Source organism: Leptonychotes weddellii, chromosome 13 (assembly GCF_054177405.1).
Source record: "Leptonychotes weddellii isolate Sample4059 chromosome 13, ASM5417740v2, whole genome shotgun sequence".
Classification (NCBI taxonomy): domain Eukaryota; kingdom Metazoa; phylum Chordata; class Mammalia; order Carnivora; family Phocidae; genus Leptonychotes; species Leptonychotes weddellii.
This window is the reverse complement of record NC_138381.1, coordinates 52607509-52634458: the sequence shown is the minus strand read 5'-3', so window position 1 is coordinate 52634458 and position 26950 is coordinate 52607509. Positions and strand designations below refer to the sequence as shown.

General features: G+C 35.8%; 1 protein-coding gene across 7 annotated transcripts in view; it reads right to left on the bottom strand.

Annotated features, from left to right (window-relative positions):
• Nucleotides 1-26950, bottom strand: part of ANKRD12 (ankyrin repeat domain 12) — a 125251-nt gene that overhangs the window by 90790 nt on the left and 7511 nt on the right. Inside the window, exon 1 of one of the 7 annotated variants that reach the window (XM_081802563.1) lies at nt 22059-23226. The exons of 5 other annotated variants lie outside the window; for them this stretch is intronic. The gene's annotated coding sequence lies outside the window, so the exon portion shown is untranslated. Of the gene's footprint in view, nt 1-19144; nt 19291-22058; nt 23227-26950 lie in introns of those variants that run through there. One more of the 7 variants, XM_081802562.1, reaches the window with a different exon arrangement.

Sequence of the window (26950 nt, the reverse complement as noted above, 5' to 3'; positions counted from 1 at the left end):
CTTGTCACTGAAAAGAAAAGAGAACTACTTTTATATTTCTTCCCATCTTCTCTAGACTAATATCTAATATCCAGTTTTTCAAGGAAACACAAGCAGTAGAAATGAAAGCAGTAACAAAGGGTTTGTCATTTCAGCCTGTCTCTAAAGGTAGAAGGTCCTAGCAGATTCCCTGGTAGTTCTGCATTGGTCTGGAATATACTTCTGAAGACCCAACCAAGAATCTGATAGGTTTGACTGTAATTTTACAATATCTAATTCCATTTTAAATTAACTTAAATTTATGAAACCCTTCCTACTTAAAATTCCTGGAGTATTTATTCACCTTCACTCAACTCCCAGACATTCCCAGGCAGTTAGTCACTTTACCAACCTATTCATTTGCTTAATGTTTATCATACTGTAATTATCATGTCATATACCATTTTCTAATTTGTTCAGCCTTCTGTTTCCTGCTCTGCAATAGGTCAAGAATCTTCTTAGAAGCTTATGCTTACATACAAGCTTACACTTGAAATCCAAAAAAATTCCAAGAAGGGAGTTTTACATATAAAAAGGGAAGCCATGAGACTAGACCAGTGTTGCTGTCTGATGACCTACTAGCTACATGTGGCTGTTGAAAGTTAAATTAACTAAAATTAAAGTAACTACTATATAATACAGATATACATTTCTATTATCACAGAGACCTCTACTGTATAGTACTGGGCTAGACTGAAGTTGCTGGCCAACAGGAGCATGACAGACCACAACATTAAGCAGAATGACTGACAAGCCTAATTTTTAATTATTTCATGCAATAAATTTCTTATAGATGGATATTACAGGTCTAAGTAAACTACATCTAGCATCTATGTGAATTATTAAAACCCAGACACCTTGAACAGAGGATTAATAAAATCTTCTATGTTGTTGAAATTGTTCTATTGGTGCTTTAAAATGTTTGATTTGATTGGTGAATCAAACCCCAAAATCCCTTAAATGAACTGACTTAACTTGTAGATTATCAAAACTAGATTAAATTAATCTGAACATAGCCAAATTAGAATACATTCCAACAGAAAAAAACTGCCAGAGTTCAAAGAGTTCAATCTTTCATTTATAGAGGAGGAAATAAACTTGAATAAAGAAACTTTTTTGATACTACACACATGAGGCACAGTTTACCTTGGGATCATTCAACTGTTTCAACTATTACCATATAAATAGAATCATTAAACATAGCACTGCCCTCAAAACTAGCCTTGTGTAAAGCCTACAGAGTTACAGTTATGAGTCATATATAAACACAAAAATTCTGACTCAAAAGCAAAATGGATCTGCATAATATCAACCCCAGGCATTAGTCTAGGTGAGACTATAAAGATAAAGCACTAGCTCCTTTGTAGATCAAGCAAAGCAAGTTATTGGTGAATTTAGGATTGTCATTAATATTTTTTAAGAAAATTATACATAGCAATAATATTCTATTAATGGACTGTCAGAAAAAGCTTGTATTACCTTTCAATAACTTTATTTGGAAAATTTCAAAAAATCAAAATTAGATTCTAAAAATATTCCATCAATAAAAAGCATTTAATATATAGTTGGGTTCTGAGCCTATGCTATATAACGTAACTGCTAGAGCAACCAATATACAAACTATACACAGGATAATCAAAATCACATTAGGTAAACTAAAACAGAGTATCTTAAAATGTACAAATAACCAAATAGAAGGCAGGAGAAGAATGGAAAAAAGATATGCCATGCAAGCACTAATCAAAGGAAAGCTAGAGTAACTACATTAATATCAGACAAAACAGATCTCAGAGCAAAGGGGAACTTTACATATTACACACTGATAAGTTCAGTGTGTAATTAGATCAGTCCACTAAATGTGTATGCAACTAGCAAAAGAGCTTCAAAATACAGGAAGCAAAAACTGGCAAAACTGACAGGAGAAACAGACAAATTCATAATTACAGCTGAAAGCTTCAACTAGTCTAAGATAGAAAATGAACAAGAATATAAAAGAACTGAAAAATGCCATCAATTCAAGTCAACTGGATCTAACTGACATTTGTACGAAAATCTGCCCAACAACAGGAAAATAGTCATTCTCTTCAAAGGCACACAGAATATTCACCAAGATAGGCCATGTCATGGGTCAAAAACAAACAGTAATAAATTTAATATAATTGGGGCGCCTGGGTGGCTCAGTTGGTTAACCGCCCGACTCGATCTCAGCTCAGGTCTTGATCTTAGGGTTGTGAGTTCAAGCCCCATGTTGGGCTCCCAAACAAATTACCGATCAATAACAGCTCATGATCATATACAAAAAAATCTTCAATAAAATATTAGGAAATTAAATTCAACTATATATAAAAAGGACAATCCATCATGACAAGTAGGATTTACCCCAGTAATTGAAGGTCAGCTTAATGCGTGAAAATCAATCTATGCAATTCACTGTATTAACAGACTAAAAGCGAAAAAAACAAATGGTAGTCTCAACAGATACAGAAAAAGCATCTGATAAAAGTTAATACTGATTAATGGCAAACAACTCCCAGTAACAGAACAGAACTTGAATGCTTTCTTTGGCTCCTAAGATCAACAATGAGGCAAGAATGTATACTCTCATCAAACCTCATCTTTTCCCCCTGGTTTTACTGAAGTATAACTGACAAACACTGTATATATCTAAGGTGTACAATGTGGTAATTTGATATATGTATACACTGTGAAATGATTACCAGAAGCTAATTAAAACATCCATCATATCACATAATTAACACATTTTATCTGTGTGTAGTAAGAGCACTTGAGTCTATACTCTTAGAAAATTTCAAGTATATATTATTAACTATAGTCACCATGCTGTACATCTCCCCATTTCCCCCAATCCCCAGCAACCACCATTCTACTCTTTGTTTCCGTGAGTTCATTTTTAGATTCCACACGTAAGTGAAATCATACAGTATTTATTTTTCTGTCTCTGGCTTATCTCACTTAATGTAATGTCCTTCAAGTTCATCCATGTTAGCACAAATGGGAGGATTTCCTTTTTTTCAATGACTGAATGATATTCCATTGTAAATATGAAGACCATATTTTCTTTATCCATTCATCCATCAACACACATTAAGGCTGATTCTACACTTGGCTTTTGTGACTAATGCTGCAACACAGATTAGTAGAAATATCACTTTGAGGTATTCATTTCATTTCCTTTAGATATATACCTAAAAGTGGGATTGCTGGATCAGATAGCAGTTATACTGTTAATTTTTTGAGGAACCTCCATGCTCTTTTCCATAGTGGCTGCACCAACTTACATTCCAACTAGAGTGTATAAGGGACCTTGTCACCCTACGGTCACCAACTCTTGCTATCTCTTGTCTTTTTGGTAACAGCCACCCTAAAAGGTGTAAGGTAAGATCTCATCATGGTTTTGATTTGCATTTCCCTGATGATTAGTGATGCTGAGCACCTTTTCTTTTTTTTTTAAGATTTTATTTATTTATTTATTTGACAGAGAGAGAGACACAGCGAGAGAGGGAACACATGCAGGGAGAGTGAGAGAGGGAGAAGCAGGCTTGCTGCAGAGCAGGGAGCCCGATGCGGGGCTCGATCCCAGGACCCCGGGATCACGACCTGAGCAGAAGGCAGATGCGTTAACGACTGAGCCACCCAGGTGCCGAGCGCCTTTTCATATACTTGGCCATTTGTGTGTCTTCTCTGGAGAAATGTTCAGGTCTTTGCCCATTTTTAAACTGAATTTGTTTACTATTGAGTTGTATATATTTTGGACATTAATCCCTTACTAGATGTATGGCAAATATTTTCTCTCATTCCAAAGGCTGCCTTTCCATTGTTTCCTTCGCTGTGCAAAAGGTTTTTAGTTTAATGCAGTCCTACTTAATAAAAATTTCCTGGAGTGCGGTTAAAATACACATTTAGTAGGTTTGAAATAAAACCAAGAATCTGTACTTTTAATAAGTATCCCAGTGGTTCTTAATCATTAGGAAAATTTGAAAACAAATTAAATTACTGAGTATTTTTACTGATATTATAAACGATCTCATTAGAAAAGGATTCATTTCATTAATTTAAGACGGGATTTCTCTACCATATTAAACCATATATATACACAACATGCATGCATGTGGGTGTGTGGGGTATCACCTTAATTTAAAAAATAACTACATTAAGCAGCCTGAGTGTCTCATTAAAATTTTTTAACTGTCATTTCCTTTCTTCACAGGATAACTCTTTGTGAGAGTACTTTAACTTACAAGATTGATCCTAAAGAGCATTCAAACACTGGCACAATATTTATTTTATTCTACTGATTGTTACTTATGCCATAAATGCTCCATAGCTTTCTTCTCTTAGATTGATCTGTTTCCATTTTTCTGGCAAGTATATGTAGCAACTATTAGTTTCTTATCACTGTCTCTTAATTATCACCTTTAACACTGGCTTCTCTGGAAGTTTATTCTTCCCTCCACTTTAGATAGAAAATTTGTTGCTTACTCAATTACTGACCTCTATAGATTTTTAAGTTTAAAATCGTCTTAGCAGAAGCTTGCAAACCACAGATTATATTTTTTTCTTTCAGATTATAAGGAAAAAATGAAGTTTTATACAATTCTTTACATTTAAATAGAACTTTAAACAGTATTTTCCAAACTGATTTTTCAAAGCCTCCTTCATTGGGATCTCTAGAAACTACTTTTGATGTGGGGTGGGGGGTGAGGGATGGGGAGGAGAAATCACATAACTGGAAGAGAACTACTGTATCTTAAATCTCTTGACCTAAGTAAGGTGGTATCCATCTACCTTACCCAATCCTTCTTTCCAGTAGAAAAATATTCTATAAGCACACTTTCTTGGATTACATACGCATTTGCTTTAGCAAAAGGAGTCTGACCGACTCATTTTGGGGACACAATGCATGCATATCTAAAAAGTCCAGTTATTGGAAATTTGCTAAAAACTACTGATAAAAATCCGTATCACTACCCACAATGTAAAATTTAACCAAGCAAGTAAAACTAATTTAGCCAGTAACAATGTCACTAAACTAATGCTAAGTTATAATTTAATAACAAGAAGAGCAGATTCAAACAACACAGCTAACTCGACAAGAATAATTACACAGATAAGCATCCTTCTTGAAGGCTGAGGTAACTGTAATGTCAAGTCTTGCTTGACAGACTTCTTAGTATAATAACAAAACCGATTCTTCAGGCAATATTAATAAGTTGCTCTTTTTTGTTTATGACTTACTCTTCATCCTAACAATTTGGAGAAAACTTTATCTTCCTAGCAGAGAGTACAAAATCGCCCATAGGAAGAAGCCAAACGTTGTTGAGAAAATGCTTTGCAAAAACCAATCAAGAAGGAATAAGCCTTGGGAGCAGTCTGTAGGGAAAAGCTACTCAACATGACAAAACAAGTGAGGGTTAAGGGGAAAAAATCCAAGAAGAGAGAAAAGACTGGTAGACTACTGGCAAGATAGTATGGCTAGACGAGAACTTTGGGGAACAGAAGTAGATAATGGAATTTGTGAAGTTACATGCTATGGATGTAAAAGTAAAAGTGAAAATCTACAGAAGTGTTCTTCTAAAGAAACTAAAGAAAATTCTGTATTTTGAGATCACTTTATAGTTTTATAACATTCAGTGAGCACTGGACCCTCAGAATCAATGCTTTAAACATTATTTTTTTTTGTTAGCCCTAGTTACTCTTCCAATTATAAGTCTAGTCACTCTATTTTCCAACCATAAGTCTGACTTCAAAATTCCTCATAGGTGTATCACAAAATACCAGAATTGGTCTTTAGCTTCTATCTACAAAACGAAAAGGTATCAAACTCAAAGTCTGTCAGCAAATCTTTCCCAATTAAGTCATCAGATATATTTAGCTTTACTACTACAGCTCTATACCTACTTGGCAATTAGTACTCATCCTTTAAGAGTACATTTTTACCAAGGTTTTGGTGGCAGAAAGAGTTGGGAAGCTTTCCTCTAAGTGGGCTAAGATAAGCAGAAGCTTAAAAAAAAAAAAGTCAGGGGGAAAAAAACACCCAAGAGAGAATAAGCAGAACAAAGTACTGAAACCAAAACTTAGTAATGGATGAATACAGACTACATGGATTAAAAGTTAACTGAAATCTAAACACAGATGCAACAAGCTGACATTTTATTTTTTTTACTTATTTTTTTTAAACATTTTCTTTTTTTTTTTTTTAAAGATTTTATTTATTTATTTGAGAGAGAATGAGATAGAGAGGGAGCATGAGAGGGGGGAGGGTCAGAGGGAGAAGCAGACTCCCTGCTGAGCAGGGAGCCCGATGCCGAAGGCAGTCGCTTAACCAACTGAGCCACCCAGGCGCCCTATAAGCTGACATTTTATAAAATGGTTTCTTTCCCTCACTTCAACCCTGCCTAAACCGACTTTTAAATTAAAGACAATCAAACTGCGTTGGCATTTGTTTTTAGCTTTGATGAGATCCTCTTTGATTCACATTACTGCTTCCAGAACATTTCAACTTACTCAAAATATGCTGTTCTTTTAGGCTTATGCCACCTGGTAATTCAAACTTGCTTGACTACCAGAAGCAAAGCAGAATCATTTGTTGTCGTTTTTTAAAGATACAGATGTCTAGCTTTATCTTTGGAACTACTGAATCAGAGTATCTGGGAAGGGAAATAAATACCACTTTTTAAAAAGCTGCCTTTAGTGACTGCCAGGGGCTGGGAGAAGAGGGAAACAGGTTTCTTTTTGGGTAATTAAAAATGTTCTAGAATTAGGTAATGGTGATGGTTGCACAACATTGTGAATATACCTAAAACCACTGAATTGTACACTTTAAAATGGTTAAAATAGTGAATTATATGTGAATTTTATTTCAATAAAAAAAGGTCCCTGGTGGTATAGCTTAACAATTTGATACTATAGAGTTGAGCCTTGAACAATATGGGTTTGAACTGCACAGGTCCATTTATATGTGGAATTTTTCAATAATTATATATTAGAAAAAATAAAGAGATATGCAACAATTTGAAAACACTCACACAAGAACTACACAGCCCAGAAATAGTGAAAAAAGAGTTAGGTATCCCATGTATGCATAAAATATGTAAATACTAGTATATTTTACCATTTATTACCATAAAATATACAGAAATCTGTAATAAAAAACTAATTTATCAAAATGTACACATGCAGAGACTGTACATGGTACCATTTAGTCAAGACAAATGAAAACAAATGTAAAGACAGAGTATTAAATAACTGCATAAAATTAACTGTAGCACACACATCTTGTACTACCGTAATAATTTCACAGCCACATCCTGTTACTACTTGTGGGTTCAGTGTTGCAAGTACCCATTTAAAATGTCGAGTCATGCCAATCATCTCTACATAAATTGCGCATCGCAGTAAAAAGTGATCTCTTGTGGTTCTCCCTATTAGTAAGGAGTTAAAAGGAGTTTTTAAGGAGTTAAAAGTTGTATGTGGATTTTCAACTGTGTGGGGAGTCAGCACCCCTAACCTGTGTGTGTTGTTTAAGGGTCAATTGATCTTGTATTCTGGAAATGAACACTTAAGTAAATGGATAGTGAATTGTAGGAGCTATGGTTCTCACTGCTTGAGTGGGAGATTGCAGAAAGGCAAGTCAGGAGAAGGCTGAAATGTGGTAACGAATTATTGTTTGAGAGAGTATGAATTCATGTTTAGCTTAATGTACACACAGATGGTTTCATACAAAAATATTTATAGATATGCATAGGTAGAATTAGATTACACACATAGATTTCCTTCCTGTATCAGCTAGCAAGCCCAGGAGCAACAACAAATACCCCAGTAGCAAGGAGAACACGTAACACCAAGATCTTGGTTACTAGTACCTTTCTCCAGAGGAACCAGGGCTTAGAAAAATGGCTGATCCTAGGACTGAGACAGGAAATATACAACGTGAGTTTGGAGACTCTTGTACTATAAAGTAAGGAAGTCCTCAAAAAATGGACATAAATTCAACAATGGGAATGTGTCAAAGGGATACAGGTGTCAACTGCAAGAGGTCCCAACTGGTAAAGTTGGAACACTTTCAGCAATAGAATAAATAAGTAAAGTGGTACTGGGTTATAACCCAAGGTATAAATATCTATGTCCATTTCCACGAGGAATTCCAGGTAGTTTATATAGATATTCTCTCAAGGAGGTGAATGAAGCATTATTGCCCACTCCGTGGGTTGCACAGAGTGACTTCCTTCCAAAGAATACAGTACGGAAAGCGGGAAAACAAAGAAACTTGAAAAACCTGACAAATACTATCCCAGCAAAGTGATTAAAGTTAGCATCAACAGTGATGTCATGTTGATAGTATGTACCCTTGATGTGATGAAAACAGAACTTTACCTAGGTGGTTTTCCTCCCTAAAACACATAACCCTAGGGGCGCCTGGGTGGCTCAGTCGTTAAGCGTCTGCCTTCGGCTCAGGTCATGATCCCAGGGTCCTGGGATCGAGCCCCACATCAGGCTCCCTGCTCAGCGGGAAGCCTGCTTCTCCCTCTCCCACTCCCCCTGCTTGTGTTCCTGCTCTCGCTGTCTCTCTCTCTGTCAAATAAATAAATAAAATCTTTAAAAAAACACATAACCCTAGTTTAATCACAAGAAAAATATAAGACAAATTCCAATATTGGGGCACCCTACAAAAATACCTGACCGGTACTCCTTAAAATGGTCGAGACCACCAAAAACAAGGAAAGTCTGAGAAACCATCACAGCCAAGAGGAGCACAGGAGACATGATGACTAAATGTAATGTGGCATCCTAAATGGGATTCCTAGAACAGGAATATGACATTAGGTAAAAATTATAGAAATCTGTATAAAGTATGGATTTCAGTTAATAATGTATCAATTATGACAACTGTACCATGCTAATGTAAGATATTAATAACGGAGAAAATCTGGTGAGGTATATAGAAACTCCATGTTGTCTTTATAATTTTTCTGTAAATCTAAAATTACTTTAAAGTAAAATGTTTACTTATAAAAAAGTTCCCCAGGTAATTTCAATGATTTGGGAACCATTAAATAACTTCTTCCTCTACCCTTTTTACTGCAAGCACCTACATACCTCCCAGTTACTCTACCTCATATTGAGTTTTATCACTTACAGTCTTTATCTCTACCTCAAATCCCTCCCCCATCATGGTTTTCTTCAAAGTTCATGTCTATATCCCATCTCACATTCTGATCCCTTAGGTTCTTGGACTTCTATCAAAAACTTTTTCACCCCACTTTAGCCACTACTCCATTTTTTTCTCTTCAGATTTTTGTTAGTATCCTTTGCCATTTTCTACTGTGGTATTTACCATTTTTCTATTGTCTTGTAAAAGCAGAAAAACAATGCTGTCATTTTTGTACACGCACACACATACACAGACATATCTCAGAGATACATACTGTGGGTTTGGTTCCAGACTACTGCAATAAAGTGAAAATTGCAAAAAAATGAGTCAAATGAATTTTTCTGGTTTTCCAGTGCATGTGAAAGTGATGTTTTACACTACACTGTAGTCTATTAAGTTAAAAAAAATGGATATACCTTAATTAAAAAAAAATACTTTCTTGCTAAAAACTGCTAACCATCATCTGAGTTTCGAGTTGTAATCACTGATCACAGATCACTACGACAAATAATGAAAAAGTATGAGATATTGCAAGAATTACCAGAATGTGATACAAAGATACAAACTGAGCAAATGCTGTTGGGAAAATGGCACTGACAGACCTGCGCAACACAAGGTTGCCATAACATCCAATTTGTCAAAAAAAAAAAAAAAGTGTCTGTAAAGCTCAATAAAGCAAAGCCAATAGAACAAAGTATGCCTGTGTATATATGTAATTACATGTAATTTAAATTTAAATTATAATAATTTAAATTGTGGTTAAATTATAGTAATTATAACTATGCATTTATAATTACATATAACTTAAATTTAAAATATATATAAAATTTAAATTGTGGTGAGATATACCTAATATAAAATTTACCATTTTTTTTTATAGAGGTATAACTGACATGTAACATTACATTAGTTTCAAGCATAAAACATAACGATTCAGTATTTATATATACTGTGAAATAATCACAATAAGTCTAGCTAACATCTGTCACCATACACAGTTGCAAATTATTTTCCTCATAATGAGAACTTTTAAGATTTACTCTTAGCAACTTTCAAATTTGCAATACAGTATTATCCATGCTGTATATTATGCTGTCACCATGCTGTACATCTTTATGACTTTTAATTTCCCACTTTTTTTTTTTAATCTTTTGCCCCTTCACCATTTACCCCCCACCTCTAGCAACCACTGTTTTCTGTATCCATGAACTTGTTTTTTTGTCAGTTGTTGTTGCTGTTTTTATTTTTGTTTTTTCAGATCCTAAATTTAAGAGCGATCATACGGTGTTTGTCTTTTTGACTGACTTATTTCACTTAGCACAACTGTCCTCATGGGGCACCCATGTTGTCGCAAATGGCAAGATTTCATTCTTTTTTACTGCTGAATGATATTCCCGTGTGTGTGTGTGCGTGTGTGTGTGTGTATGTGTTTTGTAGGGGCCAAGGTAAGGCCACCCAAAATCTACCACAATGGCCTATCGATTATTTTGAATTGCAGCTACTTGGGAAACAGTCAGTGCAAAGACACTTACACACTCTTTTGTCCCCCTAAAAGCAGGAAATATATCTCCCATATAGAAGGCATCCCTATCATCAATCAGAGATAGGGACTTCAAAAATGAAAAAGCTGTAGAAATGAATCTACTACCTCAGCCCAAATTTCACTTGGAATTCCTACTACGTGAAGTTCCCGAACATGTTTTCTTCATCCTCTCAATTCCTCACAAATTTATTGTCTTTGTCTAAAAAGCAGAAAAACTGCCTGCCCTGCTCATTTCTTGGATCTCATTTCATTATTGGGCCTCCATGAGCACATAATGGAACTTTGGGTTTTTTCTCCTGTTAACCTGTCTCACGTAAATTTAATTCTCAGTCCAGCTGTAAAACCCTAAAGTGGAAAAGAAGAATTTTTCCTTCTCTCTTGTATATATCATAATTTCTTTATCCATTCATCCATCAATGAACTCTTTTCATATATTGGCTACAATAGCCAATATATTTATTACAATAATAATGCTGCCATAAACATGGAGGTGCATGTATATTTCCAAGTATTTTGTTTTCTTCGCATAGATACCCAAAAGTGGAATTCTTAGATCATATGATATTCTATTTTTAATTTCTTGAGGAACCTTCATACTATTTTCCATAGTGGCTATACCAATTTATAGTCCCACCAACAGTGCATGAGGAGGGTTCCCTGTTCTCCACACCCGCACCAATACTTACTTCCTGCCTTTATGATAATAGCCATTCTAACAGGTGTGAGCAGATATCTTACTGTGGCTTTCATTTACATTTCCCTAATGATTAATGATGTTGAGCATCCTTTCATGTACCTGTTGGCAACCTGCAGGTCCTTCTTTGGAAAAATGTCTATTCAGATCTTCTTTCCACTTTTAAATTGGATTGCTTTCTTTTTTGCTAGAGTTGTAGGAGTTCTTTATATTTTCTAGATATTAGTCCCTAATAGATATAGGATTTACAAATATTTTCTCCCATTCAGTAGGCTGATTTTGTTTTGTTTGATGGTTTGTTGATGGTTTGGTTTTGTTGATGGTTTCCTTTGCTGTGCAGAAGCTTTTTAATTTGATGTAGTCTCACTTACCTTTGCTTTTACGTTTGGTGTCAGATTCAAAATACCATTGCCAAGACCTGTCAAGGAGCTTAACACCTGTTTTCTTCTAGGAATTTTATGGTTTCATGATTTACGCTCTTTGAGTGGATTTTTGTTTAGGGTATAAGATAGTAGTCCAGTTTTCTCAAGACCATTTATTGGAGAGACTGTCCTTTCCCCATGTATATTCTTGCCTCCTCTGTTGTAAATTAACTGACCACATATGTATGAGTTTATTTCTGGGTTCTCTACTCTGCTCCAGTGACCTCTGTGCCTCTTTTTATGCCAGTAACACAGTTTTAATTACTATAGCTTTGTAATATAGTTTGAAATCAGGGAGCGTGGTGATGCCTTCAGCTTTGTTCTTCCTGAAGACTACTTTGGCTATTTGAGGTCTTTTGTGGTTCCATAGAAATTTTACAACTTGTTTGTTCTATTTCTGTGAAAAATGCCATTGGAATTTTGATAGGGATTGCACTGAATCTATAGATTGCTTTGGCTAGTATGGACATTTTAACAATTTTGATTCCATCAATCCATTAGCACAGAATCTCTCTCCATTTGTGTCATCTTCAACTGCTTTCATTAACGTCTTCTGGTCTTCAATATTCAGGGCCTCGCCGCTTTCGTTAAATTTATTCTTAGGCAATGTTTTTTGATGCAATTGTAAATGGGACTGTTTTCCTGATTTCTCTTTCTTATAGTTCATTAGTATACAGAAATGCAACAGATTTTGTATATTGATTTTATATCCCAAAACTTGTCTGAATTCGTTTACTAGATCTAACAGTTTTTGGTAGAGTTTTCGATATATATTATGTCATCTGCAATGACAGTTTTACTTCGTCCTTTCCAATTTAGATGTCTTTTACTTCTTTTTCTTGCCTAACTGCTCTGGCTAGGACTACCTATACTGTGTTGAATAAAAATAGCAAGAATGGACATCCTTGTCTTGCTCCTGATTGCAGATGAAATGCTTACAACCTTCCACTGTTGACTCTGATGTCTGCTCTGAGCTTGTCACATATGACCTTTATTATGTTGAGGCACATTCCATCTTTTATAGCTGCTTTTGTTGAGTGTATTATTTTTTTTCATAAGTGGATGTTGAATTTTGTGAAATGTTTTTTGGCAAGTATTGAGATAATATGATATCTACCCTTCATTTTTCAATGTGCTATATCACACTGACTGATATGAGGATGTTGAACCATCACCATATACATGGAATAACTCCCATCTGATCATCATGTATGATCCTTTTAGCATACTGTTAAATTTGGTTTGCTAATATCTGTTGACAATTTCTGTATGTACATTGATACATTCACATCAGGGATAGCAGTGGCAATTTTTCTTTTCTTGTGGTATCTTGTGTGGTTTTGGTATCAGGATAATGCTGGCCCTATAAAATTATTTTGGAAGAATTCCCTCCTGTTCTATATTGTGGAGGAGTTTGAGAATAATTGGTATTAATTTATTTGAATGTTTGATAAAATTCACCAGTGAAGCCATCTGTTTACAAGCCAACTTAACCTTTCATCTATTTTGCCTAAACCCCACTCACTTCCCACCTCTGGCAACCAGCAATATGTTCTCGGTATCTATGAGCTTTGTGTTTTTGTTTTGTTTTAGATTTCACATGTGAGATCATATAATATTTCTTTCTCTGACTTATTTCACTTAGTGTAATGCCCTCAAAGCCCATCCATGTTGCTGCAAATGGCAAGACTTCATTCTTTTAATGGCTGAATAATATTTCATTGTACACATATACCACATCTTTATTCATTCATTTATCAATGGACACTTAAGTTGTTTCTATATCTTGGCTATTGCAAATAATGCTGCAACGAACATGGAAGTGCATAAGTCTTTTTGAGTTAGTGTTTTCATTTTCTTTGGAAAGGTACCCAGAACTGGAATTGCTGAATCATACAGTAGCTCTCTTTTTAATTTTTTGAGGAATTTCCATGCTGTTTTCCATAGTGATTGCACTGGTTTACATCCCCACCAACACTGCACAAGGATTCCCTTTCCTCCACATCCTCACAATCACTTGTTATTTCTTGTAATGCATGGTTCTGTGGCAGTAAGTACATTCACACTGTTGTGTAAGCATCACCACCATTCATCTTCAGAACTTTTTCATACCCCAACTGAAGCTCTATACCTATTAAACAGTAACTCCCCATTTCCAATTCTCCCAGCCACTGGTAACCACCATTTTACTTTCTGTCTCTAAATTTAACTGTCTAGATACCATGTATAAGTGAAATTTTATAATATCTGTCTTTTTAAGACTGGCTTATTTCACTCAGCATGTCTTCAAAGTTCACCCATGTTGTAGCACGTGTCAGAATTTCCTTCCTTTCAAAGGCTGAATACTCTATCCATTGCATTTATATACCACAATTAGTTTATTATCCATCGATGGGACATTGAGGTTGTCTCCACTTCTTGACTACTGTGAATAATGCTATCAACACAGGTGCCCAGTAGACTGTACAATGTACTATCAAAAATACATTTTTATGCTTGTATTTTCCTTATGAATCCTTCCTTTTTTTTTTTTTAAGGCTTAAACTGTCTCTACTTCAAGATCAGAGAATATACTCACTCCTATTTCCTTTAATTTCTTTTGACATTTAACTCTATCTATCTGTAATGCCAATTTTTTAGTATCATTCTTATTCCTTTATATGCCCAAATCTGTCTTCTAGTCTGGGTTTCTAGTCTGTTTCAGTACTCAGTATTTCCATTCTTATACCAATACTCTATGGTTTTAGGTTTTTTTTGCATTTGAGTATTTTATTTTTTTATACTTTTTTGTATAGCTTTATAATAAATTTTAGTCTATTTTTTTCCAAAATTATCTTTCCAATTCTCACCAAATAAATTTTAGAATAATTCTGACAAGTTAAAAATGTTGACATCTGGGTCAAAGAAATAAACATAAAAATTAAGCCACAGAAATACTAGAGGGATGCTTGGGTGGTACAGTCAGTTAAGCCAGACTCCTGGTTTCGGCTCAGGTCATGATCTTAGGGTCATGAGATCGAGACCTGTACTGGGTTCCAGACTCCGCAGTCTGCTTGAAATTATCTCTCCCTCTCCTTCTGCCCCTCCTGCTTGTGCTCCTGCTCTCTCTTCCTCTAATAAATAAATAAATCTTTAAAAAAATACTAGAAAAAATTCTTTAAGATAGGTAAGTTTTTCTAAAATGTGATATAAAAGCTCAAAGTCATTTTGTTAGAAATCCTAAATAAAAACTGTAAACCAGAAATGCAAATATCACAAACAGAAATCAGACAACAAATGAAAAACATCTGCAACCCAAATGGAAAAGGACTAATAGAGTTTTATTTTATTTATTTTTTTTTTTAAAGATTTTATTTATTTATTTGAGACAGAGAGAATGAGATACAGAGAGCATGAGAGGGAAGAGGGTCAGAGGGAGAAGCAGACTCCCTGACGAGCAGGGAGCCCGATGTGGGACTCGATCCAGGGACTCCAGGATCATGACCTGAGCCGAAGGCAGTCGCTCAACCAACTGAGCCACCCAGGCGCCCAGGACTAATAGAGTTTTAAACAAATCACTAGAAAACAGACAACTTACCAAAAAAAAAAAAAAATCAGAAGCTACGAAGAAGCAGTAAGGAAAAAGAAAACACAAAGTATTCAAATCCATTTCATAATTTTAAAACTATAAAATAATGAAACACCTTTTCACTTAAAAGACTTGATAAAGATTAAGGCTGTGATGGCAAGGGTTCAGGGAAACCTGAATACTCATACATTGCTGATGGTGATGAAACTGGGATAACCTCTTTGGAAAGGAATTTGGTTGAGTCATAAAATATAAATGCAGTCTTCTGTCTTAATAATTCAACTCTTAGTAATTTATCCTACATGTGTGCTACACAGATATGCAAAGATTATAAAGAAAGACATCCAGGGGCCACCTGGGTGGCTCAGTCAGTTAAGCATCCAACTCGTATTTAAGCTCAGGTCATGATCTCAGGGTTGTGAGATCAAGCTCCACAGAGGGCTTGGAGTCGGTTGTTCCTCTCCCTCTCCCTCTGCTCCTCCCCTGCCACTCAAGTGCTCTCTCTCACTCAAATAAATAAATGAACAAATCTTACAAATCTTAAAAAAAGACATCCACTAAAATGTTACTTGTATGCCTTACACACTGGGGGAAAAGAATCTAAATATCTGGTTAAACAAAGTATACTATACGTTTTATGCTGAAAGTTGTGTAAACAACAGAACAAAGCCCTTTTTAAAAAAAAGCTATTTCTTCCTTGGCATCCCCTCTTCTGTAGAACCTGTAAATGCTGGGAATGCCTCAGGACTTGATCCTAGACCCTTTTCTATTCTCTAACACACTCCCTAAATGACCTAATCCAGATTCATGGCTTTAAGTACCATTTAAATGCCAATGACATCTAACTCTGTACCTTTAATCCTTACCTAAAACTCTGTATTTGTATATCTAACTGTCTATTTGCCATCTTCACATGGAATAGGCACATGAAACCAAAAAAGACTATAGAGAATTCTTGATTTTCCCTGTCAAATTTTCTCCTCCACACCCTCATCCACCTTCTCCATTTCGAGAAATAGCACCACCATCCATCCATCACTTAAGCCAAAATACCAGAAATGTTGACTCCATCTCTACTACATATCCCAAATTAAATCTATGTCCTTTCATCTTGATTGCTACCCATCCCAAGCTACTATTATCATTTGAACAGGCTCACTGCAAAAACGTCACAAATTATTTCCATTCCTTCTACTCTTACCCACTTCTTCCTTCCTCCTCCTCTCTCGCTCTCTCTCTCTCACCCCTATACACACCTTCTACAGGCAGCAGAGGAATCTTTTAAAACTACAAATTGGATGATACCACTGCCCTGCTTAATTTTTTTTATTGACTTCCCACTGAACTTAGAGTAAAATCTAAACTCAAACTATGTATACTATATGAAGTAGAATTATGAACAATTTTTAAAGCATTCAAAATTCTCAAAGAGGTAAGAGAAGACTAATAATATGCAGCAAGACTAAAGAAAACCAACAAGAAATACAGAGTAGAAAAGTGTAATGGCTGAAATAAAGAACTTTACAAATTTGATAAATAATAGAATGGATAAGCCAAAGAATGAATTAATGAGCCAGAAGATCAGGCAGAGGATAGTTGCAGAAGGCATTAAGAGGGGATCAAAAAAACAAAAAGGGAAAATATTAAAATTAAGAGATGTAAAGAAGTTAGAAGTGGCAGAACCCATATAATAAAATTCTCAGAAAGGAAAAAAATGGAGAAAACAAAATATTTGAAAAAATGACCAATAATTTTTCAGAATTGAGGAAAAGATGAAAGACCTCAGACTAAAGTTTCTGGAATACATCCTAGCACACAGTAGATGCGAATAAGTATTGGCTGAATGAATGAATGAAATAAGCAGAAAAGTAATTACACCCAGACTCATTATAAATTGGAAAAGACAAAAATTTCAAAATCTTCTAGGGAGGAAGTACAGGTCACAGTGAAAGGAAAAGAAACCAAATGGATATCACAACTTCCAAAAAGCAACAGATAGTACAGTAATATTTTCAAAATGTTAAAGGAAAAGAACTCCAAACCAAAAATCTGTAATTAAACTAATCTATTATTTAAAAGTGACGGTTACCTAAAGGTATTTTCAGGCATAAAAAGCCTTCGAATGTTTACATACAAACACCCTGTTGAAACTGCTTTTATATAGGCACTCAAATAAGAACTGAAATAAATCTATGAGGACACTACATGATATATGCGAGTAAGAGTGCGTAAATAACCTAATAAAGCATATTTTATATAAAAAGTAAGAAAAAGGATGAAGAAAACCCCTAACAATCCAGAACTAAAATTCAACAGAACATGAACATGGCTACTGGGAAACTGAGGGTGGAGGATGGGGTGGAGCAGACCAGAGGACAGTGAGAAAGCAATTAAAGTACTTGTCTTGTTTGGAGGGAAGATATATATATTATATATATATACATATACACACACACACCTACATGCACATGTGCACATATTTAGGATTAAAAAACTGTAGAAAATAACTAGAAGTTTAGTAAACAGAATGTAAATAATTTCCAATGTATTATAATAAATGAAAATGGATTAAACCCATTAATCAAAAGATTAGAATCTCTGCGGCTGGATAAAATAAGATTCAGCAATATACTTTGTAAAAGAAACCACAAAAGGATACTAAAAAGATTGAAAAGAAGAAGACAGGAAGGGGCGCCTGGGTGGCTCAGTCATTAAGCGTCTGCCTTCGGCTCAAGTCATGATCCCAGGGTCCTGGGATCGAGCCCCGCGTCGGGCTCCCTGCTCAGCAGGAAGCCGGCTTCTCCCTCTCCCACTCGCCCTGCTTCTGTTCCCTCTCTCGCTGTGTCTCTCTCTGTCAAATAAATAAATAAAATCTTTTAAAAAAAAAAAAAAGACAGGAAGAAGATGTACCAGGAAAAATAAAACCAGGCAGGTGGTTAGACTTTGTTTACCCCATTCATGAATAATTCAGACCTTTCCTGGTCTGGGCTCAGCTCCCTGCCATTCCTGGGTGTGTGGATTCTACCACTACATTAAAGCTCACAGGCTAAGGAGTACCTGTTTCCTTTGTAGGAAAGGGCTTCACTTTCTGTTTTCTATTATGATGATGAGTCCTTTTTCCATTTCAGGTACCTACAGATTCCTCTTTCTAGCTTTCAAACTCAGCTGTGTATTTTTTATGTTATATTTTTATCTAGCATTTCCACATATCTGAAAAAGAAGGCAGCTTCCCCAGTCTACCATTTCGTCTAGAAGTCCCCAAAACATCCACTTTAGATTATGTTACAACTGAAAAACAAAGTTAAAGTTACTTAAATTTTTCATCTATATTATAAAATGATAAAGCTCAACTGATAAAGAAATGGAAAGTAATAAAATAGTATCTTAGCATAGTCCTTAGTACATATAAAATATTCAAATACTGCCCTCTAAATTCACCACTAATTTTACATTCTACCCAAAGAAAGTAAAGATAGAACCATAAGCATGGAATGAGAATTCCATTTTTCCTATTTCAGCTTTCATTGGGTTGCAGCTGCTTTGGGGGTAAAAATGCTTCCTTCAAAATTGTTGTTGTTGTTGTTTTTTAAAGGCAACTAGTAAAGGACCAAATTATAGCAACAGAATTCAATGATCCTTAAGAGTCATTCAGTTAGGAAAGGAACCATTACTTTCTCCATGATTTCATCTTGGAACCTAAAATCCAAGACTGTATTCTGAGACCTACCACTGATGTTTTGGTTGACCTTCATCACATCTCAGTATTTCTGTTTCTTCTTGAAAGTAATGTTAAGCTAGATGACAATGCAGATCTCCTATCCTTCCAAAATTCTGATTCCAGAATAAGAGGTTTAGAATAATTTCATTCCAAATGCTATTTTTCTATGAATGCAAAAATGACAGCTTAAATTATTAAAAAATTATGACATCCTTATTGCTGTTCCCCCCCACACACAAAAAAGTATAAGCCATTACACATAAATACTAAGTATTTCCTACTTAAAGACCATACAGCTTAATTCCCTCACATTTTTTTTTTTGGCCTAAATTTATTTTATTTATTTTTTTATTCTTATGTTAATCCCCATACATTACATCATTAGTTTTAGATGTCCCTCACATTTTAAAAGTGGTTCTAAGAGATGCCTGGGTGGCTCAGTCTGCCTTCGGCTCAGGTCATGATCCCAGGATCCTGGGATCGAGTCCTGTCCTGCATCGGGCTCCTTGCTCAGAGAGGAGCATGCTTCTCCCTCTGCCTGCTGCTCTCTCACTCTATCTGACCAAAAAAAAAAAAAAAAAAAAGTGGTTCTAAAAAAATAATGGAAAAGGCCTCACAATGCATGTTTCTGAGATATTAACTGGACTCCCCCCCTCCCCAATTACTAAAACCATTCAAGGGAAAATTCAGTCTATGAGAGGGGATTGTGCGTTCTTTATCATACCAATGGTTGACTTTCACCACAATACTTTCTGGCAGCTATTCCATAATATTTTCCCACAAGAATACGATAATTGTATTCCAGACCAAGAGATTAGTATCATAAACATGACAAATTTAACCAACAGCAAGCAAAAGATGAAGACAAACATCCACATCCTTTAAAATAAACTGTCCTCAACAATGTCCTTAAAACAATGTTCTTAAAAGTCCTTAAGTTTATGGTCTATTTTTATACAGTTTTATATTAACTTTTATAATGATCATGTAGTACTTGTATAATCTAAAAAAATAAAAATTAAAAAATAATAAAGTAGGTCAACTTCCATTTGGTTTGCTCTGGAGAACTATAATGTTCTAGGGGCAAGTATAATGAGATGACAGGTGAGAGACTGCCTCAGACAGAGGCAGAGGGAAAGTAAAAGGTACATTTGTGTGTTTTATGTTTTCTAACCCAGCCACCAGAATAGGAAAGGAAGTAGAAGATTCAGGACAGAAGCTCAATACAGTAAATATAGGCTGTTTTTGGGTTGATGCTGCTAAATATTATACCTTTCAGGAATCTAAGCATGGCAGGTAATTCAGAAGACTATTCAAAGTAAATACAAGGGGCATCTGGGTGGCTCAGTCAGTTGAGCATATGCCTTCGGCTCAGGTCACGATCCCAGGGTCCTGGTATCGAGCCCCACATGGGGCTCCCTGCTCCGCAGGGAACCTGCTTCTCCCTCTCCCTCTGTCTGCTGCTCCCCCTGCTTGTACGCGTGGTCTCAAATAAATAAATAAAATCTTAAAAAAAAAAACAAAAACAAAAAACAAAGTAAATACAAGATAAATGGTCAATTTGGTTTAGCTATATGTGTATATTACTTTCAAAATTACACAAAAGTAAACTTATGGTACAAAACAGAGTAATATTTAGATACCCCAATTGCCTGAAATACCAACAACCAATATCTACTAATCCCAGCCAAGCCTAAGGCAAAACATATTAAGAGAAATTTAGCAAAATAAGTACCAGAAGACCCGAGTTCTTATTGTTAACTCTAACTCTTTGGGTCTCAGTTTTGTCATTTTTAAATGAGGTCCATTCCAGCTCTAAAATTCTACCATTCTTTATCTCCCCCACTTCTTTCCTCAATATAGATAGAAGGTGAAAAGTATGTCCCACAGCATTCGTCTAGAAGAACTGATTCTCCTCATAACTTCAAAAAAATGAATACGTGATGCTAAACTATTTAACTATGGGTATTTCCTTTAGCTATCATACCCCAGTTTGGTCATGCAATTTTTTAAAAAAGATTTGACATAAAGAGAGAGAGAGCACAAGCAGAGGGAGGGGCAGAGGGAAAGGGAGAAGCAGACTCCCTGCTGGCAGGGAGCCTGATGCGGGGCCAGATCCCACAACCCTGGGATCATGACCTGAGCTGAAGGTAGATGCTTAACTGACTGAGCCACCTAGGCGCCCGCTCATGCAATTTTCAATCACTTAATATTTACTAAGCATCTATATGCTAAGCAATGGAACTAAAGATAAACAAGACACAATTCTAGCCTAAAGGAAATTTACTGTTTTTAAGGGGCAAAAGACAAGTTAATTACTATATGGAACAATAAATGTTACAGAAATAAGGCAGCACTACCACAAAGAGATTACCCAACTCAGGTGCATGTATATGGGGGTGTGCTTGGGGAATTTCAAGAAGAGGTAACATTAAGACAGTCCTGAGGATGACCACCAGGCAGGTAGATATGAACAGCACTGCACAAGAAGAAGGATAAGCATGTGCACAGGTATGGACACACACTCCCATACAAGAAAGCAGGCCATATTGAAAGGATAGCAAAACCTGAAGCACAATGGATAGAAAATGAATCTAAAGAAAGTAGGAAGGGATCACATCATGAAACACCTTGTGATTATGTTGCAGGATCTTAGTGATGACAAAAAGCACTTTAAGACTTTTAAAAAGGCAGTGACATAATTCAAATAGTGTTTAGAAAGGTGCTGCTGATGAAACTTTGGAAGACAGACTAAAGAGAAATCAGATGAGAGACAAGTAGACCACTTAAAGTATAATGATCAGATTGTGAGGTAGGGAGAATAGTAAATAATAGCAAGGAGGTTAGAATGACACCCAAGTTTCTGGCTCCAGCAACAGGAAGTTGCTGAAAGTAATTTAAAATACAACAATTCAAGGGGCACCTGGGTGGCTCAGTAGGTTGGGCATCCTACTCTTGATTTGAGCTCATGTCATGATCTCAGGGTCGTGGGATCGAGCCCCGCTTCTGGCAGCAGGGCAGCGTGCAACATACTCAGTGAGGAGTCTGCCTGAGATTCTCTCCCTCTCCCTCTGCTCCTCCCCGATACACACGTGCACACTCTCAAATAAATAAATCTTAAAAAAAGAAAATAAAAGAAGCAATTTGCATTTGTCTGTTGTATTTATCTCCTAACAGTAGCAACTAAATAATATCTCAAATTTTTAAAAATCAAAATTCTCATTACTTTATTAGACAATATTTACAAAAGAGATTAGTGGTAAAAAGATGTTTTTTGACACTGTCAAACAGTGGACCATAAAGGACCACATTCTAACAATATATTTAGACTTTTAAAGAAAATAATACAGGCAGTTGTGTTTACAATGATCTATTTGCCCTGGGTATCTAATACATCTACATACACATTTCCAGAACTGTTAAGATGTATTATATAAAATACTTATCTGCAATTGAGAGAGGTGGCATAAATGACTTCTAAAGTTTGAAGATTCTAAAAATGAGCTGCTGAGTTACGGACCTCTTTCTAGCCCCACAGGGTTCTAAACTGTGCAACTTCCATAGACCAGTAGAGGGCTGCAACAGCTCAGAGAAAATGGTTAAGGCGTAGCTTTTCTTGCATCGCTGGCACTGGGAGCTGAAAAAATTACCAATGGCTAAAGTAGAAATCTAATAGAATATATGTATTCACTTCACTGTCAACATATTCTAAAAGAGGTCAGGAGTAATTACCCAAATCCTGAAAACTAGAAACACTCATTATTAAGCATTTTGCCACCAGCGCCTTTCTCTTCTGTCAAAATGGTAATAAAGTGGGAGGCCAAGTAAAATCTCACCAGCATATGGTAATAAGGAGGAAAAAAGTCAATCAAAATGAGTTAGCAAATCATCACTTCCTTTCAGACTCACTTCACCACACTGCTCCTACCAGACTAATCTTCCTAAAAACAATTAGGTTATTCTTACGTCTACTTTATCAATTCTGTTCTGCATATAGTACAGTGTTGAAATCTAACTTTCCCTTGCCTAGATTTTAAGGTAGATTTCTACCTCATGTATACAATCTTATTTTCAACTCCCCTTCTCAGACCACTCCTACTATTATATATATACTATTATATACAATATACAATAAAGTTAAAATGGAAAGAGGTCGTTGAAGTGAACTTTGAAGAAAGAAACAAAATTACATATAGGTCTAGAGAAAGGGAAATGCCACTGTTGGAAAGTCTGTACAAAGAAAGGGAGATAGCCTGAGGGAGCGAGGAAATAGATCCAGGAAAAGCACACAGGGGCTTCCACTGAATTTGTAATGTTTAATTCTCAAGCTGGGGATAGGTACCCAGGAAGTTCATTATGCTGTTTCCTGTCCCTTTTATATTATTGAAATATTTCAAAATAAAAAGATTTTGATATTTTAACTTTGTCCCCTTCTCCTGCCCCTCAAAAGACAACATAAATCTGGTGCCATTCTAAATACTCCTCACAGTTTAATTCCAAGTAATGCCCTAACTCACTTTTACTGCTTTCTTTTAAAATGAAAGGGCACATACTTTACCTTCAAATGAAAGGATTTTTAATTGTTTAGATAATTTGGTGTACTTTTGACATTGGTACATAAAAATGTAAGAGACTTAGGATAAAGGTCATGGCATTAATAAAAAAAAAATAGTTTACAAGAATCATTGCTTCTATAATTATAAACCTGTGATCCTGAAACTCATCTTTATGCCCAAACTCTTTATGCAGTTGAGAAGTTGCTGAAATTAGTACCTTATGAGAGGGCAGTGCTAGTGGAAGTATTAAATTATTTCTAATCTGCATACCACACTATTCCTACCCTGACCCAACTACAGCATCAGTTGTAACACTGCTTCAAAATAGAGCCAAAATTTATAGCTTTCATAGGACTTCACATCAGGGTTGAATTGTTTGGGCTTTATTTTAGTACTTATCTGCTACCTCTCTTTCTGTATCCTGCATACTGTCCAACATAACCTACTTACTATACTACACTCAAGAGTTCAGGGTAAGTGCACATTTCAGGGCACTTAAAAGAAAACATGCTCTTAACTGGCTTAAGGTAATATATGTATGTATTACTGGTAGCTTTTCTTGGCCACAGCAATTTAGAATTATAAACTGGTTCCTTACCAAAGTATACTGAAGAAAGTGACAAGGAAAAATATGGTAATGGGGGAACCGGAACAGAGTAAATTCAATGTATTAAAATAACTGTAAGAGAGTACAGAAAACAGTAGTATTGTGAAAACTCCAATCCCCACAGGAAGGAATACATGCATATTTTGTCTTACTTTTAAAAAAAGAAAACATTTCTGGATACATAACCACACAAATGTTATAAAGTGGGGAAAAAAGAGGCACATCTCACTGATAGTACCAATATTAAAACAGCCTTATCTATCAAAAGGGAATATTATAAAAATAATGCCTAAAAACACAAGTTTAGGACTATTTAAGAATATAATAATTCTAGATCAAAACTGAACTTAAATTTTCAAGTCAGTGATTCTTAGTCTTTTGGACAGACCTATTTCAGACCCTGAAAGCATATTCACTAAGGAATCTGCAATATAATTTCAAAATGTTTACAAAACCTCTCCCTAATTATGGATCCTTGCTTTAAGTAACTAACTCTTCCTGCTAGATCTCAAGCTCCATACAAGCAGAGAATGTCGTCTTCTTCAGGTATGTGCTTAGAGCACTGGGACCTAAAACCTTAAAACCTAACAACCTTACCAATCATCTTCTTGTCTCTCACTGAATTCCATACAATTTCTACAATTATTTTCTAAGAAAATCTGCATTATATCATTTCCCATCTTGCAAATTCATTTTTATTAAGTTCTTCATCCTAGTAATTTCACGTGCTATCTTTTCTCCCTTAGTCTTCTTATGCCAATCAAATCATTCTCCTGTCACTGGCATTGGGGTGATTCTCAGTCATTCAATAAATATACAGTGACTCTTTACAGTGTGATGAAATTTAGGTGTACAGCACTGAACAAGACAGACACGATCTATGTCCTTGCAGGGCTTACCACGTTCCTTTCTACACCAACCAGAAAGCAATTGAGATGTTTAAGAATAATACTGTCGTGGGGTACCCGGGTGGCTCGGTCGATTAGGCATCCGACTCTTGATTTCAGCTCAGGTCATGATCTTGGGGTCGTAGGATTGAGTCGCGCATCTGGCTCTATGCTCAGTGTGGAGTCTGCTTGTCAGTCTTTCTCTGCTCCTCCCTTGCTCATGCTCTCCACCCGCCTCAAATAAATAAAATCTTAAAAAAAAAAAAAAAAAATACTGGGCGCCTGGGTGGCTCAGTCGGTTAAGCGTCTGCCTTCGGCTCAGGTCATGATCCCAGAGTCCTGGGATCGAGTCCCACATCGGGCTCCCTGCTCTGCGGGAAGCCTGCTTCTCCCTCTCCCACTCCCCCTGCTTGTGTTCCTGCTCTCGCTATGTCTCTCTCTGTCAAAAAAATAAATAAAATCTTTAAAAAAAAAAAAAATACTGTCCTCCTATTTCACATGTCTTTGTTTTGTTCACTTAGTGTAAACCCTTAAAAAAGACAGAGACCATAATAATGTCTTTGCGTGTATTTTCCCAAACAAGCCTCAACAATAAGTGCAATGCTGTTCATAGATACATTTATTTAAAATTTGTTAACTATGAAATGTTTAAAATCTTTATTATATCCATAATATTTGTTCAACTTGAAGATTCAGAAGTAAAAAGATAAAAATTCTAGTTACTTTCAAATTCAATACCCAGCAATAAACTATCACACTGTCAGAGGGGATCATTCAAGCCCTTTCACTCTTCATAAACATCCATAATCCGTAACACAAAATAATTACTTTTCCCTAAAAGGGTAAACATGTATCTATTATTTTATCCTTTTTTCTCTTAATAATTATCACCAACTTCTTTGAAGGTGTACTTTTGTGAGGAAACAATACAGCCACAGATTTTAAACAAATCTCATCTCTAAAATGGGACTCAGATACAGGGTGCCTGGCTGTCTCAGTAGGTAGTGCATGTGACTCTTGATCTCGGGGTCTTGACTTCAAGACCCATGTTGAGTGTAGAGATTACTCAAAAATAAAATAATATATGGGAATAAGATAAACTTCACAAGGTCACTGTTAGGAGTGAATGAAAGGTTATATGGAGAGCCTATTACCAATCAAAGAACACTTGTAATTACACCTGTATCGGTCAATAGGTACTTCATAACGAACATGACTTAAATGTTAGACTCCAGTTTTCCACTATGCTCAAAGAATTCTGTTTTCTGCTACTTATTCCCTAATATCTGAGTTCACAAAAATTATAGACAGGAGAAATTCTTGGACTCGGGGTGTGAAGGCATAATAAAAGAGCCCAAAGAGTTATCATGTCAAGGTTAACAGTTTGGAGAGAGCCAGTTTCTTCTGGGGTTTGCCAAAAGGCTGCAAAATGCAAGTTCTGATTCAAATGATAAATATAACATATAGAATAATGTTATAATAATTATAACATATAGAAGATTAACTATCTCTAATATACAAAGAATATCCAGAGGGGGAGGTTGGAGAATTGTTAACTCTTTTATTACATAGTTAGTTAGTTTGTTTGTTTATTTATTTATTAAAGATTTTATTTATTTGAGGGGCGCCTGGGTGGCTCAGTCGGTTAAGCGTCTGCCTTCGGCTCGGGTCATGATCCCAGGGTCCTGGGATCGAGCCCCGCATCGGGCTCCCTGCTCGGCGGGAAGCCTGCTTCTCCCTCTCCCGCTCCCCCTGCTTGTGTTCC